At 38.6% G+C, this 26,523-nt stretch overlaps 1 protein-coding gene and 1 long non-coding RNA gene across 6 annotated transcripts in view; one reads left to right on the plus strand and one right to left on the minus strand.

Moving 5' to 3' along the window:
• LOC102901160 lies at positions 1 to 26,511 on the minus strand. Of its 4 annotated transcripts, XR_002742826.2 has the most exons (6): positions 26,163 to 26,511; positions 23,014 to 23,097; positions 22,866 to 22,935; positions 21,525 to 21,656; positions 16,144 to 16,303; positions 14,182 to 15,796 (listed from the first exon to the last, which is right to left on the minus strand). It is a non-coding gene; the product is annotated as an uncharacterized LOC102901160 (long non-coding RNA). The 4 variants fall into 4 exon arrangements; XR_006598955.1 differs by lacking the exons at positions 14,182 to 15,796; positions 22,866 to 22,935 and adding an exon at positions 1 to 186 and having other exon boundaries at positions 26,163 to 26,502; XR_006598956.1 differs by lacking the exon at positions 22,866 to 22,935 and having other exon boundaries at positions 23,014 to 23,064; positions 26,163 to 26,498.
• The window catches only part of FAM189A1 (family with sequence similarity 189 member A1), a 451,690-nt gene that overhangs the window by 277,268 nt on the left and 147,899 nt on the right, over positions 1 to 26,523 (plus strand). The gene's annotated exons all lie outside the window — the stretch shown is intronic.

Genomic DNA, 26,523 nt, shown 5'->3' on the forward strand with positions numbered 1-26,523 from the left:
TACCAATGGAAGTATCAAGACTGGAATTCAGGTGATACTGGAGATCTTACCTTCTCATTTAGTCTTTCTCTTCAGTTTGAATTTTCTAACCATGCTATTCATATTTTTGCTTCAAAACATCAGAAGGGGTTTTCTTGGTGGCAAAGGAGTTTTTCTTTGCAGTGCTCATTGCTAAAATAATACTTGCTATAAAATAAAAAAAATAAAGGTAATTTCATTTAACAAAATTCATGAAAAGCATTGCTAATCTTTAGGGATTTCCTTGAAGTACGGAGAGGTCTTGATGCATCAAATAAACATTAGTTGGCACTCAGTATTTTCTATTTGCTAAGGCTGAAAACTTTTACTTGTGTCCTTAAGGTATTCTTCAACAAAAATTTCAGGTCATCAGAGTGCTCTGTTCCCTATACTGTCTGCTCTTCTGTAATTTTATTCTAATTCATAGTAGATTGACAGGCTATTAGCATATGGGCAAAGTTTCAAAATTTTTATACTAAGTTTTATGTCTGAGTCTGTGGCTCCGGATGTTGCCCTTGACTCCATGGTTATCAATTAAATTGTAGCTCCCTGGAGTTCTCCAGGAAAGCAGGACTTTTGAAGCCCTGGGATCTTTGTCCAACTTTGTGTAGTTAAGCTATAAACCAATGTCCATTTTCTCTGTGTTTTTTTCACTTTTGATGTTTGCTCAGTTTGTAGCATGTTTTCATTGTTCATCCTCACTACAAATATCTGATGTAATACAGCATTTTCTGGAGGCTCCTTTTCTAGTAAAATCCCATGAGGAGAATGAAAGACAAATATGTTTTTTGGAAAATTAAAGAAAGTCATTTTAAGAAATGTATATGATTACCAAGACCCACAAAAACGATTTCATTTATCATGATTACCTTTTCATCTATCTTTTCATCATAGGATGTGAAATGTAAGGTCCCCATTTACTGACTTTTTTTTTAAGTAGGGTGATTCTGGCTCAGAGAAGTGCAGACTCCAGTGTTTTAACGGGCCTGTGCAGCTCACTTACACTGACGGCAGATAAGAATTAATTCTACTGGAACTTGATAAAGTTTAAGTCCATCAGCAGCCACACTACTTTATATTAGATTTTCAAATGAATGAAAAATTAATGAAGAGCTCTCACAATAGCTTAATAATGGGCATATTTATAACCTTATCCTGCTTGCCAAAAATAATTATATCCCATTTTTTTCCTGCCAACCCACTTTAACGCCTTTCACAGAAAATGGGAAAAGGGAGTTGCTGCAAGTAGGGTGTTTCCTACAAGAAAGAAGAAAGGTTTTGGAATCTTTGAGCAACTTGTAAGTCTTTTCAATTCTGGAACACTCTGTTCTGGAATGTTTCCTATATTTATGTTTATTTGTTTACATATCATTTATCCTTCAAGTCAATTACACATCATTTGTTTCCAAATTCCATAATTATGAAAGTCTGGCACCACGATAGAAGTTGCTTCTTATGGTGCATCAATTGTCTGCTGAGGATCCTGGATGTGTTTTAGGAGCTGAGGCTGAGCTCAGTGACCCCAGCTGACCTGATTCTGGGTTACCCCAGGGAGGAGCACACCAGTCTGACCAGACTTGGTGGGGAGAGAGGGAGAAGGGGGGACTTGCTTCTACTTAGACCCATCTTGTCCCCACTCCACCCTAAGCCTCTGAGGGATTTCCTAACCCACCCAGCCCTCTTCCCAGGGGCTGCACAGTCTTGTCCGCCCCTTGGAATATGAGCCTTTGGCACCTGATATTTCCTTCTCAGTCCTGGGGGGGAAGCCACTGAAAAGGAGACAAAAGGATCCATTTTTTAACATTATATGTTTTAGTATTATCGCTGCACCTTTAGTTCATAGCTGGGTGCATTTATTTCACTTTTTAGATTTGTATTATACACTCTGAACAAGTTATGCTTGTTTCTTTTTTTTGTTTGTTTGTTTTGGTCAGTGCCATCAAATTTACAGAAATGTGTAATGTATGATCAAAACAGTTTTTATTTTGACTCTAGAGTCTTAGAGAGTTTTTTCAGGTGGATCTTGGGCATTCTTAAATTAAGAAAATATGTCTAAGTGAACATAGCTTTAAAATGAGAGTTGAATTAATAAAGTTAGAATTAATTAAAAAAATGAACTACCCTTTTTAGAAAAAAAAATGTTAAGTAATCATAAAAGTAAAAAGTGAGAATAGGCAGAACAGAGGCAGGGATCACTGGACAGAGCACAGAGAAGAGATGAATTTTATGCTTTGTATGTAAATTCCTTTTAAGAAAGTTATGATTTCTTAGCATGGTGATCGAGTCAGGGAAATTAGAGAATATGAATCATGATATCACTTAGAAAAATGATTATATACAACCTGGAACAAACAATATATATCTGCATTTTGTTTTCTAAGTATAATTACATACATTAGGGACACAAATTTTGAAGTATAATTTTAATAAAACCAGATTACTGTTGCAAAAAAAAACCCAGAAGGAGCTCTAGCTTTAGACCCATTCGTTGGCCCATTTGTTGCTATAGAAGAAACAGTGTATCCTTCATATTTGAGAGATATATATTCTTCTCATGATATTTCCTTATTCAAAACCTCTTGCATTGAGTACAGATTACACCATTACAGTCATCAAAGAAATAATGCAGTTGTTAATTAACAAACAACTTCCTCCAATTGTATTGAGATATAATTGACCTATAACATTGTGTTATTCCCAGGTGTACAGCGTGATGATTTGATGTATGTATATTATCACAAGACGATTACCACAGTTTAGTTAACATCCATCACCTCACACCATTAAAAATATTTTTTTCTTATGATGAGAACTTTTAAGATTTACTCTCTTAGCAAATTGCAAATATACATCACTGTATTGTTAACTAGAGTCACCATGCTGTACGTTACATCCCTGGGACTTCTCTTATAATTGGAAGTTTGTACCTTTTGACCACCTTTACCCATTTTGCCCACCTCTGATAACCATCAATATGTTCTCCATATGTATGAATTTGTACTTTTTAGATTCCACATATATTTGTGGGGGTTTTTTTAGATTCTACAAAGAGTTGTCTTTTTCTGACTTACTTAGCATAATACTCTAGGGGTCTGTCCATGTTGTTCCAAATGGCAGAGTTTCCTCCTTTTTTATACCTGAATAATATTCCACTATATATACATATGTATATTACATATACATTCATACATATGCAATTTCTTTATCCATTCATTCCTCAGTGGGCACTTAGGTTCACTTATCTTGGCTATTTAGAATATATAAATATTCTATATTTATTTAGATATTAAGAAAATATATTTAGAAAATATAAATATATAAACTGCAGTGAGTGCAGGAGGGCAGATATCTTTTCAAGATAGTGGCTTTGTTTCCTTTGGATATATGTCTCTTCTTACATTTTTTAAACTCAGGTGATTTCTGGTTCTGTACCTCTTCCTGCACAGTGGACCTCCCCATCAGCCTTTGTTTCTCCCACCTGGAGATGCCGTGGCTGCTAGCTGTTCCACTGCTGCCTGAGTGGCTCTGGGTGGGCTGCAGGGAGCCCCTCTCCTCTCTCAGGGCTATGGCCCTTGGTGGTCCAATTCTTCACCCTTGTACTCAGCACCTTCCAAGGACACCGGGTGAGAGAGGGTGGCAGGCTTCTGCCACTTCAGGGGGACCTCACCCCCCTGACCTCTTCCCAGTCTTGGGGAATGCAGCTCTCCATGGGGCCATGCAACTTTTCCCTGTGCCGTCCCAGCAGCCCTTGCTCCCTATTGTCCTTGTGAGACTCCAGTTCAGCACTCTGAGGATCTGACATTTCAGGCAAGGTAGAGGCTGGACTGTTCTTGGTTTTCCAGTGCTTTGGGAATGAGATCTAAATCTGAGGATCTTCGTGTACTGGCCTTGTCATCTTGTCCCTCTTCTTTCCCTTCTGGTAGTTTGGTTCTCAGTGCCTGGGGGGCCAGTGCACCACCCCCTCCAACGTGGCGGGGATCATGCATTCCTCCACTTTTAGTGGAGGAGCTTCTAGGTTCCAGAGCTGCAGGAAGGCTGGCTGCAGCATTGCTAAGGACTTCCTCTCCCACAGATGAGAAATCATCCCTCAGCCAACTGTGACCTGTGCCCCAAGAACAGGAAGGTCCTGCCACTTTTGTTGTTTTCTGGGTAATTGTAAATAAGACACCTTCAGTCTCCTTGGGGGAAAAAAAGCATGATGTTTTACATCAATCACTTCATTGGAACTCTTCAAAAACTCACATAATTATACATAAAAAGTGTATATATATTATATATTTAAAAGTCACATATAATTATAATTAAAATAAATATATTATTTTAATATAATTTTGTACTTATGGAACTTTTATTACTGAGATCTGGCCCTTATCTTTTATATGTGCTTGTTCAGTTTCCCGGGTAATAAATAACAGTGACTGGATCTGCGTCTAGGAAATGTTCTGTGAAAGTCTCCGTATTTATCAACCAAACCTTTAAGGTACTGCGAACTTGGTCTACATATCAGAAGAGGCACATGTTCTTCTCATTTCCTCACCAAGGGTGCTGAGGGCAGATTCCTTCCCCACCACTGACCTGTACAGCTGCAGCAGGACAGGTGCAGTTACATGCCTGGGCTTCCGTCCCACCCCCCCACCCCCGCCACCTCAGTGTACTTGTAGTTTACTAGCAGGGTGGGGGTGTGGCTGAAGGCAGAGTTGGTTCATTCTTGGCACTAGCCTCTAAATGTTAGGCTCTGCTCCTACATTCCACATGCATTGAACTTCCAGAACCCTGGCGATAACGTGTTTCCAGGATTTGCCAGTCCTGTTTTGCCCTTCCTGATTCCACCTGTTTCTTCCTTCCTGGTCTTCCATCCTCGCGTCCTAGGCTCTGAGCTCTGGTTTCCTTGGGTGGACTGTCCCACCAGAGGGCTCTCATTCTGATGTGATTCAGTATGTCCTCTTTGGCTCTGGGCACCTGGCCTATAGGTTAGAGGCTTTTGCTGCCGGCCTTAGGCTGCAGGACTCCCTGGTGACCACATGAGGGGGGTGAGGAGTGGAGGTCAGGCTACAAGGAACAGTAGGATCATAGGCCCAGCATCTCTTTGCTGTTTTGCAGTTGCTGCAAGGCCCCCTGTGAGGACAAGATGAGTGTATTGATTTGGATATAGCAACTAGCGTACAGTAGGCTAAAGAGTTCTGCTCCTCAGGATATCTGGACTTAAATCAGGGTGTCCCACAGTCAGTGTGTCTCCATTGGCAGAGTTTGAAATGTGCTACTCAGTGCTACCTACCTTTGTGCTCCCTGTGTGTGACAAAAGCCGTGCTCCAGGGAGAGAGCAACGCCAAGGACAGAGAGATGGATTTCTATCGCAAACACAAACCCAAACCTACGTACCTAGTACATATGCCCACCTCCGCGTTCTGTCCTCTGCAATAATGTTTGCCCCCCAGGAGGATTTTAATCCAGACAAGATGTCATGATAAGCAATGGCTGTCATGCTGTGAATCATACAGATCCATCCTGCTGGTGTGTTTCTGTGTCAGCATCATTGACACAGGGTCTGTCAAACAGATTCTGTGTGCATTGCTGCAGAAGAGAGAGGGTCATCACTGTATTTTAATACTAAGTAGTATTGAGAAGCAGGAAGCTTTGCTTTTTATCTTGTTTTCCATGGCAAATTTATTTGACCTGCATCGGCATTTTTTAGAATCACATGTTCTAGAAAATACCTAAGACTAGAAAAGAAGTGAGAAATGAAAGAAGCATTATCCTCCCCTGCTCTGTTCCTTTTTAAACCAAGATATGCAGTGGTGAACCTCTGTATTTCCCAATCCCAAAATATATCTACTCATTATATTATTGTACATTTTTGTGTTTTGTGACCTAATCCTATTAAAATTCATATATGAAATTATGGAACCAAAGCCTGTGATGGTTGGTATTCATATATTGGTGAAATAACTTGTTCAGGTCCTGAAAGTATTGGCAAAAATTACAATCAGGCCTCAGCTAGGTATCCTTTGAGTGATACAGGTGAATTTTATTGAAGGTGGGAAAATGGGATAAAAAATATAGCACTCAAGGCAGTGTCTGGTAGTAGAAAATCAGAAAAACATGAGATGGGAGCTTAGATTGTGTCCCACTGTTTAGGTGGTAGACAGTTTCTAAGCTCTCATGGGGCTTCACTCTGTGTAGTTTTAAAAAGATAGCAATAGCATTTCCTTTTGTTCTTTTAGCTTGACATTTTAAATGGACATTGAACTACTTGGTATTAAGTGAGGGTCTGGAGAAGGGTGAGGCTGCATCTCCATCTGCCATCTCAGCCTCCCTCTTTGCAACTCCCAGAGTGCTGACTGCTGGTCTGAACCATCCTCAGGCTGAAGCACGAGACTTCCCTTACGTAGAAATCCACTGTCCAAGGGGAGAAACAGTCACAGGTTCAGAGAGGTAGGGGACCCCCCAGTGAGGCCCGCACTGGTAGATAAGCTCCTCCTAAGGATAGAGAGCATCAGTCATTTTAGGACCTTTTATGTGGTCACTCTTAAACGGGATTTTATTGAGCACCTTCTGTGTGCCAGGAAATGTTCTGGATGCTGACGATATAGTGATGAAAAAAATAGACAAAATTCCCATTCTCATGAAGCTTTATTTTAGGTAGGGGAGATGGAAAAACATAGATAAATCCTATGTTACATGCAGGTGTTAGAGTGAAAAAGGAAAACCAGGAAGCAGATAGGGAGTGTGAGGACTGGGGAGCTATTTAATAGAGTGATGAGAGGTGCTCTCCTGTTGCTGGAGACCTAAGGAAGTGAGGGGGGGGGGTGTGGGGAGAACTTTCCAGACAGAGGGACTAGCCAGTGTAGAGGCCTCCACATGTGGGCATGCTTGGCACACTCCAGGAACAGCAAGGAGAGGTGTGGCTGGAGGGGAGTGTGTGAAGGGAAAGTTAGAGGCACACCAAGGGCTACCTTGTGTGGAGACTGGTGGATGATTTAAAGGACTTTGCCTTTTTACTCCAAGTAAGGCTAGGACCACTGTAATGGTGAGGAGAGGAGGGGCTTTTAAGAGGGTCCCTCTGGTATCTTTGTCTTGGCAGGGCAGGGCAGAATCCACAAAAGCAATGAAGAAGGAATGAGATTAATTCATGTTGCATTTAGATGTGGTGCCTTAATTCTCCTTGCTGTGTTGTATTCCATTGTGTGTATGTCCCATATTTTATTTATGTATTTTATTGTGGATGGACAGTTGGATTATTTCAATTTGGTGACTATTGCAAATAATGCTGCTATGAACACTGACTTACATATTATTTTGTGCACCACTTAGGAGTGAAATTCTGGGTGCATAGATTCAATTTTAGTAGATAATGCCAAATAATTTCCTAAAGTGGTTGTTCCATTTACATTATCTCCATTATCACCAATACTTGGTATTGCCACTTATTTTCCTTTGAGCCATATGGTGGGTGAGTCATGGTAACTCACTATAGTTTTATTCCGCATCTCCTTGATTATTAATTACCCTGAATGCCTTTTCACATGTTTATTTGACATTTGGATCCCCTCATTTGTGAAGTACCTATAAAAGCTCTTGCCCATTTTCCATTGTGTTGTATGTACTTATTTGTTTTAAAGAGCTCTTTATGTATGCTGGAGATAAGCCCTTTGTTCAGTTATTTGTAATTTGTCAGCTGTGTCTATATACACACATATATAGATTATCTTCTCGCATTCAGGGGCTTGCCTTTTCATCTCACAATGATCTTTTTGGTGTCTTGATTGAAATAAAGATTTCCTACCTCAAGGTTAAAAAGATTTTTGTCTTGTGTTATCTTTAAATAGTTTTATTACTTTTCCTTTTGCATTGGAAACTATAATTTACCGAGAGTTGATTTGATTTTTTTTATAATCAAAAAATATAGTTTCATTTTTCCATATGAATATCCAGTTGATCTAGGTCCATTTATTCAAAAGACAGCCCTTTTCCTCACTGCTATGAAATATCATCTTTGTGATGTGGAAGTGTTCGTATATCCATGGGTCACCTCCTGGATTCTCTGATCTTTTGGTCTATTTGTCCATACCATACCTTGTCTTAAGTAACTGAAACTTTATAAGTAAATCTTGGTATCCAATAAAGTAAGCACTTTTTTTGTTCAGTGTTGTTTGGTTATTCATGTCCTTTGCATTCTTGTATAAATTTTGTAGTCAGCTTGTCAAATTCTACAAAGAAACTCTGCTAGAATTTTTGATGGGTTATAGTGGATCTGTAAATCAATATAAAGACAGTGACATCTTTACCATAGTGTGTTTTCCATCCTATGAGCATTTATTTAGATCATCTTTAATTTCTCTCAATATTTTGTTTCATAATTTTCTGAGTAGAGACATTGCATAGCTTTCAAGAGCTATAAATCCTACCTGTCTTTATTTATTTATTTATTTATTTATTTATTTATTTATTTATTTATTTATTTATTTAATTTTGGCGATGTTGTGCATAGTGTTCAGTTATCTATTGCTATGCCACAAGCCACCTCAAAATATCACGGCTTAGATATCTATAGTTTATTATCCCTGATGGTTCTATGGGTATTACGTCTGCTTGTCTTGCCTGGAGTCCCTCCTGTGATGGTGTTCAAATTATGGCTGGAAGATGCCTGATGGTCCCAATGGCCTCACTTATATGTATTTGGAACTTTGATGCCACTGAAGTTGGGCCTCTCCTGTCATCATTCAGTAATCTAGGTGGGGCATCTGTCCATGACAAAGAGAGCTCTGTGAACGGGAGTGTCCCAAGAGGTCAAAAGCAGAAGATACAGGCCTCTTCAGTCCTGGGCTCCAAAATCCACATGATGTAACTTCTGCCACACTCTGGTGTTCAGGGCAAGCCATGAAGTCAGTCCACACATGAAGGGGTGAAACGATTTTCCCCACCTCTTGATGGGAGAAGCAGCCACTCACATTACAGTACAAAAGCACATGTGGGATCCATCTCTGGGAAAATGTATCACATATGGCATATATTTTTTATTCCATTTTCTGTTTGCCATTGAAAAATGGAAATGAAACTGATTGATGCTTATTGACCTTATACCCAACTACTTTGATAACTTACTAGTTCTAATGGCTGATCTGTACATTCTTTTCAATTTTCTACATATAGAATCATGTCATTGGAAAAAGAAAAGACAATTTTGTTTCTTTCCAATCTTCATAATTAAAAAAAATTTTTTTAGCATTTATTCATTTTTGAAAGGCAGAGAGAGACAGAGAGTGAATGGGGAAGGGGCAGAGAGAGAGGGAGACACAGAAACAGAAGCAGGCTCCAGGCTTCAAGCTGTCAGCACGGAGCTGGACTCAGGGCTTGAACTCACAGACTGCCAGATCATGACCTGAGCCGAAGTTGGCTGCTTAATGAACTGAACCACCCAGGCACCCCAGTCTTCATAATTTTTATTCCTTATCTCAGAGGGAACATTTTCAACATTTTACAATAAAAAGCGATGTTTAGTGCATATTGTTTGTAGTGATCAGTTAAGTTCCCTTCTATTTCAATATTGTTAAGTTTCATATTTTGTTAGTATTAAAAGAAATTTTTTAATGTTTATTTATTTTTGAGACAGAGAAACAGAGCATGAGCAGGGGAGGGTGAGGGGTAAAGAGAGGGAGACACAGAATCTGAAGCAGGCTCTGGGCTCTGAGTTGTCAGGACAGAGCCCCATGCAGGGCTCGAACTCACAAACTATGAGATCATGACCTGAGCTGAAGTCATTCACTTAACCAACTGACCCACCAAGTTACCCCTGTTTTTTTTTTTTTAAGATCATGAGTAGATACTGAATTTTCTCCTATGACTTTTCTTTCTTTTTTGAGATGACCATAGGAAAGTTCTTTATTCTGTAATATAGTGAATCACGAATCACCTTGATTGATTTTTGAATGTTCTCTTTCCTGGATTGAACTCTGCTTTCTCATGCTGAATCTCTTGATTTTGTCAATGTTTTGTTCAGGGCTTTTGATTATGTGTTTGTGAGGGAGACTGGCCTTTTATCCACACTTTTCAAAATGTCCTTGTCAGTGTCTTATATACGTTTTATTTGGTTATATTTTTCTAGGAATTTGCCCATTTCATCTGTTTTCAAATGTATTGGCAAACATTGTAATTAATATTCTGTTATCCTTCTAATATATATAGGGACGTCCCTTGCTGTTGTTCATACCTGTGTGAGAGCACAAGAAAGCTGTTTGTGGGAGTGTTGAAAGAAGTTGGAACCAATTGCTGCTGTCAGGGCAGAGGTATTGCTAGGACCTTACTGGCAGGAAGAACAAGCAAACAGGAAGAAGAAGTCCTACACCTTACCCCACTTTTCAGGCTACTCCATTGCCCCCTGTTAGAAGACTGCAACATGAAACCACCTAACAGAAGAAAAACATAGCTTACAGAGATCCAACCCCAGTATTAGAGAGCAGTGGAGGGGCGCCTGGGTGGCTCAGTTGGTTGAGCGTCCAACTTCAGCTTAGGTCATGATCCCACGGTTCGTGAGTTCTGGCCCCGCATCGGGCTCTGTGCTGACAGCTCAGAGCCTGGAGCCTGCTTCAGATTCTGTGTGTGTGTCTCTCTCTCTGCCCCTCCCCAACATGCGCTCTGTCTCTCTCTGCCTCTCAAAAATAAACAAAACTAATAAAAAATTTAAAAAAAATAGAGAGCAGTGGATTTGGAACTGAGAGATCATAGCTTAATAAACAGCACACTCTCACACTAAAATATTTTCAGTACCCTCCTGACCTCACCCCACCTGGAGAAGACTCTTAGAGTCATTTTTCTTTCTGTTCCATCTCCCCACTCTTCTCCTTTTTCCTGGGGTATTCAGAGATTGTTTGGGTCTGGGTTCTTACCAAAATCTTCCTTCTTCTATTTCAAGAATCCTTATGAGCAACTGTAGTACAATTTACATTCACATTATCATTGTCCATTAAGATTTTAAAATAAGTATTACAAGATTTGTTCTCACTATTGCTTACTAAACTCTGTCTTCACCTCCCATGGGTGCTTGTTTGATTTGGTTCTTTGGCAAGACTATACTGGAGTGTTCTCAGAGAGGACACCTGAGACCACTGCTTCCCACTGTGCACCTCCCATAATCTGCTCCTTGGTACTCACATAATAATATGTTTCCTGGGCTGAGAATTTTTGGATTACAAGTGAAAAATGTGATGTTAAACTGATTGTTTCTAGAAACAACTTACTTGTTTTCTCTGGAAGCTGATAGGATTGTTATTGAAATTTTAGCAGGATGGATCTAAATTCTGCCTTTTCAGAACCCTATCAAATCCAAAGCCTTGAGTTGTTTTTCCTTTGATATAGTTTCTTTGCTCATTCTCTGTCATATGTTTTGTTTTCTCCCCCAACTTCTGTGATTTACGTATTATGCCTTCTCTTTCTGCCCTTCATATCTTGATATTTCACTTATTATTTTTATTTCATTAACTTTTGTCGTGTATCTTTCATTTGGGCCTTCTAAAATAGTAATTTGGCTTTCAGCAGGGACCATTCTCTTTTACAGTACCTCTACTAGAATTTTACATTTAAAAATCAAGAATTACTCTGTTCCAGAAGTATCTTATTGTGCTCTAATAATATCTCCTTGTGTGTCCTCATTATGTTTTTGATAGTCTTATTCTGTTTCTTCTATTGGTTGCGCTCCATAGTAGCCATCTGTTCTGGAATTTGGCTGTCTCCACTGTACTTAGGTGTATGTATGAGTTTACTTTGCCTGATCATTTTGCTTGGAGTTTCCCCAGTGCTGGTTTGGGCTCAGCAGGTGGCCATGACAGGATCCCCTTAAGGCCATGGTAAATAGGAAGAGATGGAAGCAGATAGCGGAAGTATTTTCCCTCTGTGGGGAAGGAGTAACTGGGCCTGGCAAACTACATTGTCTTGCTTTAGATATGGCAGGGGAAGGGGGAGGAAAGGGATAGTGTCTGTTTTCAGAATCAAATAGGGTTAGCTTATCTTCAGGCCCACCTTGCAACCTTTTTTTTTTTTTTTTTTGTAAACATTTATTGTTGAGAGACAGAGAAAGAGTGTGAGCAGGGGAGAGACAGAGAGAGAGGGAGACACAGAATCTGAAGCAGGCTCCAGGCTCTGAGCTGCCAACACAGAGCCTGATGGGGGGCCCAAACCCACGAACAAAGAGATCATGACCTGAGCCAAAGTCATATCCTTAACCCACTGAGCCACCCAGGTACCCTGCAACTTGTCTTTCAATAGGACAGTGGAGTGACACCTCAGGCAGGCCTTACAGGCTCCCTCTCTGCTCAGAAGACCCCCTGGATCATTCCACTGTGGCTTGGAATGGCAGTTTCTCACTCTGAGCTCTTCCAGAAGATGCAGCCTTTCTCCATACTGCCTGACCTTTGGCCTGTAGAGTTTTACTGATTTGGGCTTCCTGTGCTGAGCATGCACCTCTACCATAGGCCAGCCATGGGGTGCAACTGTGAGTCAGCCGGTGGGCACATGCTACGCATCATCAGTAGCCACAGGATATAGGGGAACATGTGGCTAGCTGGCCAGCCTGGGGCTGTCAGAGCTCAACTGTACCCTGGTCATCATATTAAGGAACACTTCTAGGCAGGAAACAGGGCTAGACTTGGGGGTGCTGCATGAGTCACTTGGGGGTGCTGCAAGGACACACTGGAACTCCTGAAAACCTCCAGAGCCTCAGGTTATAACTTCCTGTCTTCTCTTTCCAAGAAAACTGGGGACCAAGTTTGTAGCATAGAGTAAGGTCTTAGGGGTCAGGGACCAGCTATAGGCCAAGTGGCAGTGAACGAAAGACTCAGTCCCCTGCAGGATGGCCTGGAGAAGCTAAAATTCCAAGTCTCCATCAGGTGGATAGAGAAATGATGACTTTGCTGGAAATTAAGAGCTGTGGGGAGTTTGCAGTATCCCCTTGTTCTAGTGTATGGCCGGAGTAAACTCCTCAGTAGGTACTCACAGGGAACCACTGGCTGAGGATGGGAATCACTCAGGCTAGGGTGAAGTTTCTGAAAATGAGGATGTATCTTCAGTACTTCCAAGTAAATTCTGCCTTTCCAACTTACAGACTGTAAATATCTGGGCAAACCATAGATCCTCCCTGTTCCCAGATAACATCTAAATGTCTTTTTGCACAGAGAGGGAGGCCGACAGCCAACTTGTGGGCTTATACCACTACCTTCAGCAGTGCTTCAAGCTGATGTTCAAATGTCTATAGATCTCAGAGCTAGGTGGAGGGGTTGGCACATGGCTAGTGACTGGGAGCCTTGGCTTCACTAGGCGAAATCTGAACAACCAACTGATATATTCCCTTTGTTGGGATTCTTTCATCCACAGAAATCAGTTGGGATGCTTTGGGCTACAAGTGATATAAAGCCCAACTCACAAAAGCTTCAATGCCAAAGGAAGTAAATTATCTCAAATAACAAGTTCAAGCCCAAGCAGAGGTGGGCTGCTCCAGAGTTAGTTGGTTCAGCAGCCTAGAGAAGTCGTCCGGGATTCAGATTCTTTCCAGCTCTTCATTCTGCCAGTTTCAATATTTTGATGTGTTGGCTTAGCTCTACTCATGGTCACAAGATGATTGCCATTGCTTGAGGCATTACACACAGATGTAAAATGTGTAGAAGAGGATTTTTTTTCCTGTGAACCTCTTTTTGAGAGCAAGTAGACATTTCTCAGACTCCCCCCCCACCCCCCACCCCCACCCCACACACACACACTACCAAAATATTCCTCACATCTCACTGGCCAGAACTGGGCCACATGTCAACTCTTAAACCAGTCACTTGTTATTTTGGTTGTATAATTTATTTATAAATTTAAAAAATACTGCCCTTGAATAAGATTAATCAAGTGAACATGTGAATGGATGTTGATATTAAGTGGCAAGAAGTTGGGCTAAATTTCTGTAATTGGCACCTAATAATCACACCTGGACACAAAGGATTAGCCATAAGCATAACAGATATATCCACATTAATCATTGTGTGAAATTTCTCAATATACAGTTTTTAAAGGTCCAAAGTAATAACCACACTGAATTAGGTAATTTGCTTAGAGGTGCATGTGAAAGGAAAAGAAAACATGCATGAGTAGTATGAACCACTTGGATAATTACAAACAACTGAACAGCTCAAGAAAATTTCATAAGCACATTTTTAATGACTGATTGGATCCTAGGAAGCAGTTAATTAGCTAACATTTGCTTTTCCCATGCCACCTCTCTCAAACCTGTGGGATTAATAAAATCTGAATTAAAAAAAAACAAACACCTCTTGTTTCTCGTGAAAGAAAGATGCCCTGCTTTATCCAGCCAGATGAAGGGATGTTGTTGCCAGCTTCAGGAGGCAGGGATCCTTCAGGAAACCGAACTCCTTGGCCTCTTGTGCATTTAGGGCTGGCTTTCCCACGGTGGCTTCCTGGTTGCTGGATGCAGCACTGAGGCCAAGCCAGCTGGGCGGGCACATAAGTAGGCAGCAGGTTCCCCTCTGCGATTTCTTCCTTCCCTGATGCATGTGATTCTCACCCGATGTGCAGGGCTTTCTCTCTTCCTTGAATCACTTTCTCACGCACAGCCCTGGTACGTTTGCTGTCCAACATGTTTGTATTTATAAGGTTGCTACTTTCCCCTGGTGTTACAGGGTGTGTTCTGTTTTACCTATTCTGTTTCTTCCTTCTCCAGGCTTTGTGCCTCCTTTTGTCCAATTGAGGTCAAACTTGTTTATTCCTTGGAATGCCATTCTTTCTTATTTTCTCTGTTCACGGCTTCTGAAAGCTCCACAGAGCTGCCAAAACATCTCATGCACATGCAAGGAAAGCACTTAGAGGATCCGGACTGAAGTTTCCTTTAGTATTGAGCTTCTGAGGGTATCTTCTGAGAGAACTAGGGACGAGTTGGTCAAATTCTCTTCTTAGCAGGGTCGTCACATATGCCCTATATGATTTACAAGTTTTCATGGAATTATAGTAGCAATTGGTCTTTTAATGCTCTAAGACAAGTGGATAGAAGTGAGAGTTCTGGTTGAGCATAGGTTTTACTTATTTGAATGGTTTTCATACTAAGGCAATGATCATCATACCTTTTGTCCAGGTGAGAGAGAGAAAGTCCAGGTAAGAGAAAGCGTTGCCCATGTACAAAGGACAGAGCATCTGACTTTCTTATTCCCTCCAGGGAGAAAGATACTTTACATCAATTCTTAATTTCTGAAAATATTTTTTGGGCGAAGTATCACACTTACTGGACTATATGAACTGAAAAAAACTATTGTTGCTGTTCTTCTCCTTCTTCATCTTTTACAGTTAAGATTTTCTTTTTTCTACCAGATGGGCAGCTTCCAGAAGGTACACATGGAAATCTGGTCAGCCAAATTAGTGAGTGGACTGAACCCCATAGTCAATGAGGTGACATGTCTCACCTGAATCACTCTCACATTTCTAGATTTTTTTTCTCTAAATTTTATTAAGTTTCACAATCCTTGTATAGTTCTTGTATATAATCTCATTGTTCCCGGTTGTTGTATTTAAGAAACTGTAGGAGCTAAATTCAATTCAGTATAGTGTAGTAAAGATATGACATCAGGGTAAGGGAGACTATGTCAAAGTTTGGGCTAGATCAATAAGCAAGTTATGTATGTCTTCCTTATTAATCCATTGCATGTGTCTGAAAGGCTATTTTGGGGGTGGGGGTGGGTGTTGCCTTATTTTTTATTGTAGATCTTGTCTTCAGTGTTGTATATGGAAATGAAAAATGAGCCTGTGAAGCAAGGGAAAAGAACTTAAAATCACATACCATAAAATACTTCTACTTTTGTAGATGTTAACTTATTTTGCATTTTTTTTGTGAATATCCTGCATTGAGTTATACATACTGCACTATGATTAACTCAGAGGCAATTTTCACAGTATAGGTTGATATGTTTTGATATGGTAGATCTCTTTGAGAGAACAGGTACTTGTTCTTGCTCGTGAGTGGGAAGATACAGTTTTGAAACCACTGGATCACAATGCATGCACAATTGACTTTATTACCTATTTTTGATTTTGCCCTTCTCTCAAAAATATTTGAGGGCCAAGGCTATTTATGCAGCCCCTAAAGCCTACCTTTGTCTGATGTCTCTGGTACAGGAAGCCAGGAAGCAGCAGGAACAACCAAAGCCCCCATTTCCTCAAGATATTTTGCTGCTGTTAAAGATTCATTCAACATTAGAGTGGTTTTTAAATGGAGACCTCCACTTGTCCTAGAAGTCACAGAATTGTGTCACTTAAAGAAAAAGAGAGCCAAGTTAGGAAATTTATTGTCTTATAAGCAGATGCTCTGGGAAACTCAGGATGCTCCAGTATATGGACATCTAATAAATGAGGAACCAGGTATTTCTTTACATGTTACTTTCAGGATGGGCTTTCTATTTTCCTTCCAATATGTGTGTATGATTTATGATTTAGAATTCTTTCATATATTAATCATATTTTATAGCTGAAAGTTTGCCTAACTCAGCCCTGCCTTTCTGCAGGTGAAGAGGCTGAGAACTAACCAGTGAGAAGTCTTCCAGGACCCAGAGGAAAGAAATTGGTGGCAGAGAAAGGATGAAATTGTGTTCCATAAACCATATAGCATAAGGATGTTCATTAATCACCTAAAATATAAACAAAAATCCTTGTGACAGTGGAGAAATCATTATGTCAACAGTAGACTCTCCTCCACTTTAGTTTAACTTTTTAATTAAAAAAAATCTTTCTGTTGGGGTGCCTGGGTGGCTCAGTCGGTTAAGTGTCCAACTTTGGCTCAGGACATGATCTCACGGTTTGTGTGTAAGCCCCATGTCAGGCACTGTGCTGACAGCTCAGAGCTTGGAACCTGCTTTGGTTTCTGTGTCTCCCTCTCTCTCTGCCCCTCCCTGCTCACACTCTCTCTCTCTCTCTCTCTCTCTCTCTCTCTCTCTCTCTCTCTCTCTCTCTCTCTCTTTCAAAAATAAACATTAAAAAAAAATTTTTTTAATTCTTTCTGTTGCTATTGATCCAGAAAGTCTGGGTGCCCTAACTGCATCTACTTGATGGTTCTCATTACTGTTTTCTTAGTCTTCTTTTCTGATTTCATCTCATTACACTTCAGAAGGAACATCTTATTAAAGATTCTTCAGCTTGACCTTCTTCAGGTTCTTTTTAAAACAGGTTTATAAAGACATAATTAGCATATCATAAAATTCACTTGTTTAAAGTATACAATGTCTTATTAGCATACTTCAGAGTTATGCAGCCGTCATTATCTAATTTTATCACATTTAGTCACCCCAAAAAGAAATCATATACCCTTTAGCAGTCACTCCCCATACCCCACCTTCCCCACAACAAAACTGTGTTCCACAGAAGCTGTAGCGTGTTGCGGTCCCACCAGCAACATATGAGGTTTCTCTGCATCCTTGCCAAACTTGATATTATCTGCCTTTTTGTTTAAAGCTATTCTGGTGAATGTGAAGTAGTATATATGGTTTTGATTTTGCATTTCCCTAATGACCAATTGTGATGAACATCTTTTCATGTGATTAACCATTCTTACATCCTTGGAGACATGTCTACTTAAATCCCTTGCCCAGTTTTACAATTGGATTTGTGTCTTCTTATTGAGTTGCAAGAGTTGTTTATATGTTCTGTATATATGTCCCTTATCAGATACATGATTATTTGCAAATAATTTCCCCCAGACTGCATAGATTGCCTTTTCACTTTCTTGAGTCTCCTTGAACACACACAAATTTTTAATGTTTATGAAATCCAACTTCTCAACCTTCTTGTTTATCACCTGGGATTTTAGTGTCTTATCTAAGAAATCATTGACAAATGGAAGGTCATGAAAATTTGCTCCAATGTTTCACTCTAAGAGTTTTTGAATTTTAATTCTTACATTTGGGTCTATGATCCACTTTGAGTTAATTTTGTTATGTGGTGTAAGATCAGGGTCCAGTTCATTCGTTTGAATGAGGATATCCATTATCCCAACACCATTTGTTGTTATTCTGCTGAATTATCTTGGTCCCTTTTTTGAAAATCTGTTAACCATAGATGCATGGATTTGCTTTTGCACTCTCACTTCTACTCTACTGCTCTGTATGTGTATCAGTTTACTAGAGTTGCCATAACAAAATACACAGACTGGGAGGCTTAAACAACAGAAATTTCCTCACAATCTGGAGGCTAGAAATCCAAGACCAAAGTATTAGCAATAGTGTAGTTTCCCCTGAGCCTCTCTTCTTGACTTGCAGACAGCTGCCTTTCCACTGTGCCCTCAAATGGCCTTCTTTCTGTGTGCACATATCCCTGGTGTTTCCTCCAAGGATGAAGAAGGATGATGTCCTTATGAGGGCATTAGTCTTATTGGATTAGCAACCCACCCTAATGGCCTCATTTTAACTTAATCCATTTAAAGACCTTATTTCCAAAATCAGTCACATTCTGAGGTAGAAGGAATTGGGACTTAAACTTATGAATTTGAGGAGGAGGAAGACACAATTCAGCCCATAACAATATGTCTTATGTTTGTGCCAGTACCTCACAGCTTTGATTACAATAGTGTTGTTATGACATTATTGTGGAAGTATGAGGAAGTGGGACTCCTTCAACTTTGTAATTTTTAAAGAGTGTTTTGGCTATTCTGGGTCCCTGGAATATCCTTATGAATTTTAGGATCAGCATGTCAATTTCTATTTAAAAAAATGCAGCTGCGATTTTGATAGGTAGTGTCTTCAATCTTTTATATATATATATATATATAAATATATATAATATATATACATATTACATATATAATATGTATTATATATACACATATATATGTGTATATATATATAATATGTATATAATGTGTATATACATGTATATATAATGTGTATATATACATGTGTATATACATGTGTATATAATATGTATATAATGTGTATATTATATATATAATATGTATATATATATATATAATATGTATATATATATATGTATATATATAATATGTATATATATTATATATATATACATATATATATATACATATATATACATATATATATATACATATATATATACATATATATATATATGTATATAATATGTATATATATATATACATATATATATACATATATGTATATAATATGTATATGTATATATATATGTATATATATATACATGTATATGTATATAATATGTATATGTATATATGTATATATATATACATGTATATATATATACATGTATATGTATATATATATATACATATATGTACATATATGTATATAATATGTATATGTATATATATATGTATATATATACATGTATATGTATATAATATGTATATGTATATATGTATATATATATACATGTATATGTATATAATATGTATATGTATATATATATGTGTATATATATATACATATATATATACATATATGTATATAATATGTATATATATATATACATATATATATACATATATATATATATGTATATAATATGTATATATATATATATGTATATATATATGTATGTATATGTATGTATATGTATGTATATGTATGTATATGTATATATATGTATGTATATATATATGTATATATATAATATGTATATATATTATATATATATACATATATATATACATATATATATATTATATATATTATATATATGTATATATATAATATGTATATATATATATATAATATGTATATATATATATATGTATATATATAATATATACATATATATAATATGTATATAATGTGTATATTATATATATATAATATGTATATAATATGTATATAATGTGTATATATATATAATATGTATATATATACACATATATATACATATTATATATATAATACATATTATATATGTATACACATTTGGTTTGCTACTATTTTGATAAGGATTTTTGCATCTGTATTTGTAAGAAATGTTGGTTTGTAGTTTTCTAATAATGTCTTTGGCTGGTTTTGGTATCAAGACAGTACTGGACTCAGAATGAGCTGGGAATCAGTTCTTCATTTTCTGGAAAAGTTTGTAAAGAGTCTTAATTCTTTTGTAAAGAATTTTGGTAGAATTCACCAATGAAACCATCTGGACCTGGATTTTCTTTATGGGAAGTTTTTAAACTAAGTCAATCTTTGTTTCTTTACATTTTCTATTTCTTCTTGAAATGTGTGTTTCTAGGAACTTTTCCATTTCACCAAATTTACCTCATTTGTTGGTATACAGTTGTTTATTGCTCATAGCATCCCCTTATAAACTTTTTTTTTTCCTTTTTAAGGTTGGTAGTGATATACCCCCCTTCATTCCTGATTTTTTTGAATTTTATTTATTTTGAGAGAGAGAGCATGCAAGTGGGGCAGAGAGAGAGAGAGAGAGAGAGAGAGAGAGAATCCCAAGCAGGCTCCGCACTTTCAGCACACAGCCCGACATGGGGCTCAATCTCACAAACTGTGAGTTCATGACCTGAACCAAAATAAAGAGTCAGATGCTTAACCTACTGAGACACCCAGGTACCCACATTCCTCATTTTTTTTAATCAATGTGGGTGTTCTTTCTTGGTCAGTGTAGCTGTCAATTTTATTACTTCTTCAAATTCTTGGATCATCGTTGATGAGTTTTCTTATTTCACCTGTGCCAGGTTTGCACTTATTTCTTTCCTCTGCAGATCATGCTTTTGGGAGTTGCTGGTAAGGTATTAGGCTGGAACAAGTGGTGAGAGGCCCAGAAGTTTCTGGCACAGCTGACTTTGCTTTTATAAGCCATTGTGAATCAAAGAATACACTGTTTACATGTCTCCTGAGGCACCATGAAGCAGCCTCTAGGAGCCCAGGCTTAAAAGGGAGCAAAACTGCTCAAGGCCTCATAGCATTTGACCTGCCTGTAAGGCTTCTACTGTGGGCAATTAGTCAGCAGCCTGGGGCAGGTTTTTGGAGAACTAGCCTCAGAAAGAAGACAGCTGCAGGCTCTCAGAAGGGAGACATGGGTTTCTGACGGCTGAATATCCACAAGTAAATGATCCTGGGTCTTCCCAGGCCTTGGAAAGGGGCAAGCCTTCTCCTTATCAGGTACCTAAGTTCTCATTTTCATCTCAGGGAGGAAGCAGCCCTGTACTAACTCTCTTCTCTGCAGACTTTGAAGAACCCATGGTCTTTGTGTACTCTCCAGCCTTGAAAGCATGCCTGCTTCAGTTAATTTAACTCAAAGGAGGGAACCAGGAAGAAGAGGGAATGAGAAACAGAGGACCTGTGCAAAATTATCATTTCTCCAGGATTCCTACAGCCACCTCTAAAGTACCTCGGAATATTATTTCTGGTTTTCTGTTTATAATTGTTGTCTCCTTCAGGACCACCAGTTATGCATCGGTGGGATCTTTCTTGTCTGCCTTCATTATTTCTGTATTTTGTTCCAATTCCCTTCTTTTATTCTTAACCCATTTCAATTTGCTCAGTTTTCTCAAAACTTACCTGTCTTATCCCTCTCTGGGTATTAGTTTTGTCCATTCTCCTTCTTGGTTCCCTTGCCCTGTGAGTTACCTCTGTTACAGGCTAAAGTGAAATCTAGAAGAATGAGGCTTCTGTCATCTTGAACGGTGTGGCCTGTAGGGAAATGCTTTGGGTTAAATAGAACACAGCTACTCTAGAATAGCAAATGTTTTCAAATATGTTCTAAGTCATCTGAAACTTCTTTCTGCAGAGGTAAATCACCAGATTAGCTCACATGTACATTCTATATGGAAAAACAGTCTTTCCTGATTTTTACTTTGGCCTTATTGCCAGCAATTAAAATCATAAGTGCATTCCTCAACCACAGAATATGCCAAGAAACAATAAAAATATCAAATTATATTCAGATAACATCTGATTACATTCAGTAACCTTACAGGTAATATTAACTTTGTCTAGGCCCCTCCTTTTGAAACAAAGTCTCATTCCCTAATACCCTCTTTTCTCCTGCTTCATTGGGTTTGGATATTGCTTGGCCAGAATTTTTTTCAGTTCCAAGTGAGGAGAACCAACCGGAAGCAGATAAAGCGAAAGGACATCTGACTTGCTTTAGTAAGTAGTTATCCCTAGTTTGACCTTGCACTCAGGATCCAGGAGTTGGCAGCATTAGGACTTCTCCATCTCTTAGATCTCCTTTGAGCTGGCTTCACCATGAAGCAGGTTATGCCCAAGCAAAGGCAAAGGAGGCTAGGCTTCCATCACTGTTTAGCTTGTTAGCTCAGGGAAAGAGAACCTATGTGAGCCTCTGAAAGGATGCTGAATAGACTTCCGAACCAGTCTCTGTGGCTGCCCTGAATCATGTGCACTCAGGAAAAAAAGGTAGAGCCTTACTAAGGTCTCCTAGAGATGGGAAGGAGTTCCTAAAGCGAAAAGATGCAGAACAAGTGGCAAAAACAAGCAAACAAAAAATTTTTGGCCACCACTGAGAGACCTTGTGTATTTGCAATTTTATAACTTAACAGACCTTAATGATTTTCATAAGTAAAAGCCTCCAGGTAACTGGCAGGTTTATATTTCTTGAAAAGAGTCTGAGAAGGTGCTTCTGGGCCAAATGGCTGCAATGCTTGGAAAGAGCTATCTCATCAAACTGCACCTCTCCACCCCCACCCCCCACCCCCGCCTCTTCCACCAGTCAAGGAAAGCTCTCTTGCCACTTAAAAGTATCCTTTCAAGAGAGATAAAGTGTTTTCATGTAGTCCTGCTGTGTGATTTAACCCGTATGGATCTTTGTTATGAATGGACACAAGGGATTTTATTACAACCATTAAAATATCTGGAATCGTTTTCCTCCTGTCTACTCACCAAAATAGTATCTGCCTCCCCCGCTCCAACTCCTTTGCTCACATACTGCATACGGTCCCACTTTCTTTCACTGGAAAAGGCAGTGAAGCTGCTCATATATGATGGCTGCATGCTTTTATCATTGCTTTTCTCCCCCAAAAGCCCTTACCTGCTTTTTGCACTAGGTTGCTGGCAGAAAATTTTAAATCTTTGTCTGTTTCTGCAAGAAATACCAGGGAGTGAAGAGGAGAACCTAGTAAATAAAGATGATTAGAGATTGCTGGCAGTCATTTGCTACCAAGGAGATGAAATAAAGCAATTAATTACTCAGACATCTAAAGAGCAAGTGATAGTAGGCATTTCTTTGTTCAATGCATTTGAAATCTCAGCTAGCTTAATTTTTGCCTCAAAGAATTTTTACTTTTTTGTCTAGTAATAAAAATATTAAGATCATTACCATAAACCATTTGAAAATGTTCTTCTTTTTAAACCACTTGTCTTTATTACTTCACTGGCTGAACAAAAAGTCATAAATGTCGTATTCAAGTCACACTGAATTTGCTGAAAATTTGAATGTGTATAACTGCTACGGCATGGTGTCACCATGAAGTCAAAATCACTCAGAATGTATTTCTCATTTATCTCCCAAGCAACACAATCAACATTAATTTCATTTTTAAAATAATTTTAATAGCACCTTAATATGTTTTTTCCATACTTTTTTCTGATTTTTGTATGTACTTGTGTTTCACTGCAGTAAACATCTTTCTATATACAGCTTTGTAAAGTCCTCAGACACTTTCCTTAACATACACCCTCTGGAAAGAAGCAATCTATTATCAACTACCCTGTCCCACCTTATGCGAGGTACTTGGCAAACCTCTCATCAGTTCCCTAATGCCTGGATTATTATAGTAGTCCCCCCCTTATCTGTGGTTTCACTTCCCACTGTTTCAATTACTCTTGGTCAACTGTGGTCTGCAAGCAGATGATCCTCTTTCTGACATAATCTCAGGTCAATACCCTAATGCTACATCACGATGCCTGCGTTATCCCCCTCACTTCATCTTATCACGTAGGCATTTTATCATCCCATATCAGAAGGGTGACATTTTGAGGGAGACTACATTTACATAACTTTAATTACAGTATATTGTTGTAATTGCGCTATTTTATTATTATTTTCAATCTCCTACTGTGACTAATTTATCAACTTTGTCATAGGTATATATATGTATGTATAGGAGAAAACATAGTATATATAAGATTCAGTACTATCTGCAGTTTTAGGCATCCTTTGAGGGTCTTGGAATGTGTTCCGCGTGGATCAGGGGAGACTACAGTAATCTCATTTCACGGATTTGGAAACAGAAAGGAGTGTCAGTAGCTGCCTTAATACTACACAGGTTCCTAATCTAGGTCCATATGGCTCCATAACTTTGCTTTTTTAAGGACACTATGTTTATGTTCTGTCTGCTTTAACATATGGTTAAGAGGAGTCTCTGAAGGTGCACTGTCTTAATTCAGAACCGCCACTTACTTGCTATAGGACAGTTAATATTTTCTCTGTGCCTGTTTCTTCCTTTGTGAGAAGAGAAACATAATAAACACACAGGCCTCACAGGGTTGTTGTAGTGACTGAAGTAATATATGTACACCACTTAGAATAGTCTGACCCTTTGCAATAATCATTAGCTGTTGTTTGTATGTATTATTATTAGTGTTTGTGTCATTATCGTCACAAGTTTTTCCTCAAACATCCATGGCTTCCATGTCAATCTAAAATGGAGTGTGGGTCTGGGTGACTTCTCCATGTGACGCCTAAACTTCATTCTAGTATTATTATATGTCTGTCTTTTCTCATGTGCATTCTTCTGGACACAGTGTAGGGTGGTGTTTTAACTGAAATCTTTTCTGACTTTGAGTATGACAATCTGCTGAGTACAGATATGCTGAAGGACACTGCAGATTTACAATGAAAATGCAGCCTAATTGTTGACAGTGGCTTTCATCTCATTTTGCATTTCTCTGTTATCTGTTGGTTGCTGATTCTTCCTCCCTTCTTTCTCTCTTTCATCTTTTTTTTTTTTAATTCACGTTACAGCTGATTCTATTGGAGGGGACTTTTGCAGAATTTTTTATTGCAGGAGGTTTAACATGAAGCCCAAATTTGTAAGGAAAATGGAGATGAATTTTCTCATTGTAAAAAAAAAAAAATGAGTGCCTTGATGATGTATTTGTTTTTCTTAGTAGGCTTCTGTCATTAAGACAGATGCTTGAGGATATATTGTTAGATCTTGCGTGGAACAGAGTTATTACTCATAGCTCACTAGATTTTAGCATACTTGCATCACAACATGGAGTATCATTTTACATTTAGTATCGCAGTTCCGATGCCATTATCAGATTGCATTTTCATATTGAGTTACAAACAAAAATTTTATGTTACTAACACTTAATGAAATTTTAATAAGGTTGTGTTTTGATGCTATTATTCAAATAATGTGTTTTGAATTGCTTTCCTTTGAATATATTTGCATTAAAGAGGAACTCAGTTTGATTTGGTTCTTTGAAGAGTTTTCCCACTTTCTGGGCGCTGCTTTCAATAAGATAAAGCAGGAAATTCAGTTTCTTCTCTGCAAGTCAGTAAATAGAAAAGGAACACATTTGCTAAGATCTGTAGAAGTAATGGCAGCAGACTGCAGATGGTTTGAGCTAATGAAATGACTCATGTTGGCTATTAGGGTTGCACATGATACCCCTGGGTTCTCTTTTCTTTGAGCCCTAAGGCTAATATATGAAAAATTAAGAAATTTAAGAGATTCGCATTATTGCAGTTCTTGATCAGTGATGCCCAAAATTAACTGAGAATCTCTTGAGAGAGCACGTTTCTGTTTGTAGCATTCTTACTCATTTCTGCTAAAATTGTGGTTGTGGGCCCAACGCAATTTACGTGAGCAAGTGCTTTCCAAGAGAAATAAGCAAGAACACTTGATTGTAACGTGCTTTATGTGCTGGTTTGTCCTGGTTGTCTAGCAGGGGGAGTTTAATGCATAATTATAAATACTGCAATAGCAAAAACATGGTTAAGAGTCCTGTTTACAAGGCAAGCCTGTCTTTATCAAACATTCGTTTTTAATAAACTCTTCAGGGCACTAGAGAAAAGTAACTGGTGGTAAATGTTTAGGCCGGTTTGAACCTGCACCGAGGGGTGGGGGTGGCAAAGGCAAAGCAAATTAAGAGTCATCTGGGTCTTTTATTTTTTCAACATCGCTGTATGTAGACAGAAATGCTTTTACTTCACTTTCACACTCTTACCTTCCTCCTCCCCTTACTTTTCTCCCACATTCGTTCTTTGAGTTCCCTCCATCTGAAAATACTCGCGATTTTAAAACTCGTAATACTTCCGCAGTATTTGCCGGAGTCCGTGTGGTCCTAAAACGAGCCGCACACTTGCTTAGGACTTTTGGTTCCTGTCCTCTATTTGGGGGGCTTGGTAAGGACAACACTTTTAATTACAACAAAAGCCACTGCTGTGACTCGAGGTGAAGCACAGACACCACCCGCTTCCTTCGGCCGACGCGCAGCGGCAAGGCAAACGCCCCTGACGCAACGCGCAGCCCTTGTGACGCAACACGCAGCCTCCGCCGACGCAAGCGCAGTCTCCGTGATGCAACGC

Source organism: Felis catus, chromosome B3, assembly GCF_018350175.1.
Source record: "Felis catus isolate Fca126 chromosome B3, F.catus_Fca126_mat1.0, whole genome shotgun sequence".
NCBI lineage: Eukaryota > Metazoa > Chordata > Mammalia > Carnivora > Felidae > Felis > Felis catus.